This window comes from Globicephala melas, chromosome 2, assembly GCF_963455315.2.
Source record: "Globicephala melas chromosome 2, mGloMel1.2, whole genome shotgun sequence".
Classification (NCBI taxonomy): Eukaryota; Metazoa; Chordata; class Mammalia; order Artiodactyla; family Delphinidae; genus Globicephala; species Globicephala melas.
The window spans coordinates 173,318,213-173,324,212 of record NC_083315.2 but is presented as its reverse complement, the minus strand read 5'-3'; the positions used below and the strand labels follow the sequence as shown (position 1 = coordinate 173,324,212).

The following is a 6,000-nucleotide window of genomic DNA, read 5'->3' as shown; positions in this document are numbered from 1 at the left end:
ACGACTGCTCTACCTGAGAATATGTGAGGAGCGGGGCGGGGGCGGGAAGAGTCGCGGCTCTGGGGGCGGCCCCTCCGGGGCTCCAGGGACCAGCGCAGACTTCCTCCACCTCCTGTCTCTATTCCTTTCTGGAAAGAAGCCTGGCTTCCTAAAACCATTAGAAGAAGGGGGACCTGCCCGGGTTAGTTCATCCAAACGTGCAAGCACCTCAGGATCCCCCCAGGCCAGCTCTGCTTCTGGGCATCCCATCACCCTTGAGTATCCAGTGGGCGGGGGACAGGTGGCTTCCTGGGACCGGAGCTGGCTCCCCTGCCCCTCCCATCAGACGGGCCCGAGCCGGAGAGCATCCCGACGTTCACCCCTCCTCAGATTAGTAGCACATCCATCAGTTTTTGTTAAGGCAAGAAACACATTTATTGAGACACGACAGGGTGTGCCAAGCCCTCGGGAGGGCACTTTGCGACCGCGTCACATGCCCCTCACAACAGCCCTGTGAGGTAGGCGTCCGATCCCATTTCACAGATGCAGACAGCGAGGCTCGGCGCTCCCCCAAGTCTCAGGGTTCAGGAGGGGTGGGGAGGGGTCCAGCCCGCGTGTCTGACACTCAGATCAGTGAAGTCCATCAGTCAGAGGGCGGGGAGGCGGGGTGGACGCGCCCCTCCATGCAGGGGAGTGGCCCGGGTCCAGAGTCTTTGGGTCCGGCCTGTCCCACGGGAACGCGTGCAGGTATCCCCGTGGCTGTGGAGGCTGAGAGAGACACAGGTGCTGATGAAGGCCACCCGCTCCTGGGCTCACTGGCGGACACGAGTTCTCATGCACACAGGCACGTTGGAGGCAAGGAGCAGAGAGAGGGTTAGGAGACGGGTCGCTCGGGGGCCTGGACCACACGGGGACAGGGCCCTGGCCCCCAGCAGCCATGGGGGCGAGGTGAGCACCCAGCCACTAGCCCCTGCCCTCTACCTGCTGCCCCTCAACTCTGGCACCCCACACCTGGTCTCCTCCTCCCGGAGAGAGTTCCAGAAGCACCACACCCCCCTGCACCAGGAACCTCTGATGGTCCTCCACTCACTAACCCAAATCTAGAACGCTCGGCCTTGCTAAAACCCACCCCAGCTCTCCTGTCCAACCCATCGCCAATTAAGCTTGGGCGTTTTCTAAACTATCAGCTTCCTCCTCTTTCTAAAACTTCTCCCTGATCCTGCCCACTTGGACCTCAATCCCGTCCCCTCTGAAGCCGCTACATCTCTGTACTGAAAAGCAAACCCTTCCTTCCCTCGCTGCCCTCCAAAGCTGGCCGGGTGCTCCCCTGACGCCCTCCACCCCACCCTGCAGCCCCCCTTTGGCAGTTCCAGAAAGCCCAGGGCTTCCGCGACCAGGGCCCACAGGCTGCAGGGTGCTGTGGCCAGCCCCAGCTGGGAGGCCGGGTGACGAAGCATTTATTTTCACATGAACAATCTCATTGAATCCGACAGTAACCACGCCAGGTAGGCGTGCCTATTTCCGGATTGCAGGTGAGCAAACTCATCCAGGCCACACACACGTAAAGGTGCTTGGGCGGCTTCGAGCCCCAGGCCTTGACCTCAGAGCCAGTATATATGGAGTGCAGCAAGGCACTGAGCCAGCAGCCAGCGGACACCGTCATCATGTACCCATTCTACAGGGGTGAAAACCAAGGCTCGGGATGGCCCAAGTAACCCTCCCAAGGCCACTAAGCTGGCAAATGGTGATGCCAGTACCAGAACTCAAATGGGTAAGCGTCCCGCCCCTCAGCTTGAGGGGGTGGAGAGGAGGGCGAGAGGAGGAGAAAGGAATCAAGGTCTGGGGTCCGATCCCCCCCTCATTCGCTGGCCGACCAGGGCTGCATCCCAGACTGGGCCTGTGCCTTACAGGTTAATGCTGATTGTCACCAATGGTGAGGACAGACAAAGACTTTTCAGGTAAAAGACCTCCCCTCCCCAAGGCGAGGGCTCCCGAGGCCCAGAGAGGGCATGGGCGGGCCCAGGACACTTCCCACTTGGGAATTGCCAAGTGCCACGTCATCAACATCACTTGGACCACCCACTGTGCAGCACAGGGAACTATAGTCAATATCCTGTGACACACCATAATGGAAAAGAAGACGAAAAAGAATGTCTATATGTATAAGCGAGTCACTTTGCTGTACAGAAGAAATTAACACAATATTGTAAATCGACTATACTTAATAAAAAAAAAATCACTTGGACCACTACACATAGGAGTACATTTTAGCCCAAATAAAGTTTTATTCTAGACATAAATATTTCCAACAATGTTCAGAAGACAGCTATTTCCGTCAGGAGGGTCTGTCCGGCGGCCACCCCCTGGGGTGAGCCCCCAGCGCAGACAAAGTCCCTCAGGCTTTGCCCTGAAGAGTCTTTGCCGAGAAAACACACCTTTTTCTCTTACAGAAACGCATGCAGATTCAACGCGTACATCAGCCAACGGTCAATTCAGCTTTGCACATCCACTAAAACCCTGCCTTACCAGTCAGCGAGCGCCTGTTAGGCACCTACGAGTGTAGACAGCAGGGCTGTTAGGTGGGGTCAGAGAAGCATAGGTCTCAGAGTCAGGGAGGGGGTCCAAGAGCTGCTTAGGCACGACCTCACTGAGCTTCGACTTTCTACCTGCCCTCCAGAGGCAGGGACCCAGGCCTGCCCCCCTCAAGAGGACGAGGCCCTGAAAACACCAGGCACCTGAGAAAGTCCCTCCCCCTGGGTCACACAGGACCAAGGTCCATCAGGGAGCAGACACCTACACACAGACCCACAGTCTACCGAGAGGAGGACCCTACCAACCTGTCCCTACAGTGGGGCCCGCCCCTCGGGAGCTTCGGACAAGTGCTCAAGGACATGGGGTGGCCGTGGTGCAGACACAGCCCACCGAGGCTGTGAAAGGCAGGGGCCAAACCAGGAGGGTGGTGAGTCTTCCACAGAGGGAGGGGCCGGGAGGGAGGGACTCAACAAGGTCCCCAGCTCAAGCCTACCTGGGATGGAATCTGGGATGTTCTAGCTGAACACTGATGTCCCACACGCGTGAGATGAGGGCCAGGAAAGGAATTCCGTGGTCACGTGGAGACCCCCGATCCAAAATGACCCCTGCAGGGGTGCCTCCTGGGGCTTCCTCCAGAGCAGGGCAGAGCTCTGGAGAGCGTGACCTCCACGGGAGCACTGCCAGGCACGTGATGGGGACAGAGACACACTGGGGCACATTTGGGCCGACAGAGGCTGGCCACGGTAACCGGGAGGGCTCGTCTGGCCAAGTGGAAAGAGCGCCCCATGGCTTTTCATGGAAGACTGTTCAGTCCTGGCTCTGACGCTCTGCGATCCCCGATTCTCAACTTGCTCATCTGTAAAATGGGCCCACACGCCAGTCAAGCAGGGAGCTCGTGGGCGTGGAACAGCCCCAGGTTTGGTTCCAGGCCCATGGAGGGGGCTGAAGACTCATTTCTTTACCTTACAGTCAGGGAAAGAAGGAAGGGGGTGGAGGAAATTAGGAGCACGGGCCTCTCCCTTAAAAGGCAGAAGAAGGTGTTTTAGTCCCTGAAGGTGTTACCCAGGAACCTGCTCGGGCTCTCTCGAAACTGTCCCCCCGCCTTCCTCCCTGAGAAACACCCCGGGGCACCCACAGAGGTCTGCAGAAGCCCCTCCACGGACCAGGCAGCGACAGGTAGGGCAAACCCAGAGCAGTCACCCTGCACGCGACAAGCAGCAGCTCAGGATGCGGGGGGAGAGGAAGGCAGGCTCCGAGGGAGGGAAAGAGCCATCACTCGTGAACCAAACCAATATTTACCCTGGGCCCACATCACTACACGCTTGCAAACTGCTGGGCCTCTGCCTTACACATCCCACTGACTGCTGGAAATCCAATCTTAGCATAAGATCAAGGCTGACTTTTTATTCACTTGGAACTAGGAAAGGCTTCCCTGTTCCCTTCCAGACGGCCCCCAACACGCGACCATTCTCAGTGACAGCCAGCATTTCATTAGCAGCCCTGGGCCCTCAGAACAACCCTGTGAGGTAATAAGCTTTCTGGTGACCCACGGTTTAAGAGAAAAGGAGACCGAGGGTCAGAGAGGAAGGAGGAGTGACTTGCCCAACACCACACAGTTAGTTAAGCGCCCCCCGGATTCTCATTTCTAACACAAAACACTGACTCGTTAATCGGACAGTGAAAGTTCCATCAAGTGACACCAGAGGCAAGAGTCCTGGTTTTCGAACAACACACATCATACAAAAGTCCGTGAGATACAACAACTGTTAACAGGTTAATTAGGAACAAAATACAATCTCTTAGTAAAGGTTATAAACAACCGTCGCTTGCATTGGGTTACAATTTTGTTATTTGACCATCTACCTATCCATCCTTTCAACGGAAATGGAAGGTGACCCCTACCACTGGCCTGGTACTGTGTTAGGCACCCAGGCTGCTGACATGTGAGCCCAAATGTTGTGAATGGGGTGAGGGGACATTAGTGGGGAGGGGTATGGTGTCTTTGACAGCTGGTGCCTAATATTTCGGGGGGAGGACACTGCTGGGAGGGGTCTCTTGTGGAGGATAAGTGCCGCCCACAGGCCAGACACAGCGGTAGGCAAGACACAGATGGGGCCTTCCAAACGATTCCGATTCCGGAGACAGGTGTGAACGCGTACCCCAGGGGGTCCAGGGCATTGCCCAAAGGAGTCGTCAGTACCCAGCATGAAGGTTCCTGCCCAAATTACAACCATCTAACCTTCGAACGCCATACAAATTTAGCATTCGTTCCCACAATACCGACTGCATGTTTGACAAAAAGATTTCCCACTAACCTGCCCAAATCAGGCTGCCCCTCCTGGCCTGTCAACCCACCCCCAACCCACCCCTGGGGGCACGCGCACACCCTTTCAGAATCGCAGTTCAAGATCCTAGTTACATCAAGCCTCACAACAGCCCTGCGAGGTGGGTGTGCCATGGTCTCCCCAGGAGACAGACTCAAGCTGTCGCCATCCGTTTAAACCGCACGTTTGTCCAGCTCCAGGGTCCTGGCTTTGTCCACCACCCCCACTGTCCAAGGCGATAAGCAAATACAGAATTCTCAGTAGAGCCCCTAGATCTACGCCTTGTCCCAAGCAGTAGCAGTGAGCTAAGTTGGAGTTGGCGGGGGGGAGCGGTGGTGGATGCCGCCTGGCCCGGGACCTGCGTGGACGCTGGGGGCTGCATCCAGGGTTCGCCAAGCGCTGTGTGCCTCGGATGCCCTCTTGTGCCAGAAGATTGTTCTGTGCAGACCCCGCGTGGGGCAGGACCCTTGCCATCCAAGCAAGCAATCACCTTCCCCAATTTTCTCTAAATAGAGCCCAGAATTAGCAAATCCCAAAGGGACGGGATGACTCCAAGTTCCCCTTTGTGCAAGATCGGGGTGTTCTAATGACTTGGAAGCCTGCTCACGGGCAGAATCAGCCTTTCGTTTCAGAACCCCCAGCTCTCATTCTGGCCTCTTGAGGCTACGGGCTGTGATTTCTGAGCGCCAAGAAACACAGTTTGCTGATTACTAATCAACTTAGTTTGGGGAGGAACAAAGTTGAGGAGGGCTACCAAACCGTCAACAGAACTCGGGTCTAGGGGTGGGAGCTAAATCAAGGGTCCCGCCGTGTTACTGACACACAAACATGGCCCCTGGCAGACATGCTCATCTTTTCCTTGGAAAGGGGATGGTTGGAATGTGTCCTGTGAGCCAGCTCTAGTATAGCACCGGCGGATCTCTTCAAATGTTTGTGGACTGAGTGAACGAATGAAGGGATGAAAGAATGAAGGGATGAGTTACAACCACTGCCATCTGGTGGGAGGAAGCTGAAAGGCTGAGGGCAAAGCTCATGACAGGGACCATGCACCAGGCAGGGTGGCCTGGGGGGGAGGGGGGCTGCTCTCGGACCCCGGCCCTGGTTCCCTCACGGTGTGTGATGCACGGGAAAGCGCCACGGGGAAGGAAGCCGTGTGGGTGACGGT

General features: G+C 56.6%; 1 long non-coding RNA gene across 1 annotated transcript in view; it reads right to left on the bottom strand.

Annotated features, from left to right (window-relative positions):
* Positions 1 to 395: 395 nt before the first annotated feature.
* The window catches only part of LOC132596888 (uncharacterized), a 34,168-nt gene continuing 28,563 nt past the window's right edge, over positions 396 to 6,000 (bottom strand). The window contains exon 7 of the long non-coding RNA XR_009563194.1: positions 396 to 747. This is a non-coding gene — a long non-coding RNA (uncharacterized lncRNA). The remainder of the gene's footprint in view (positions 748 to 6,000) is intronic.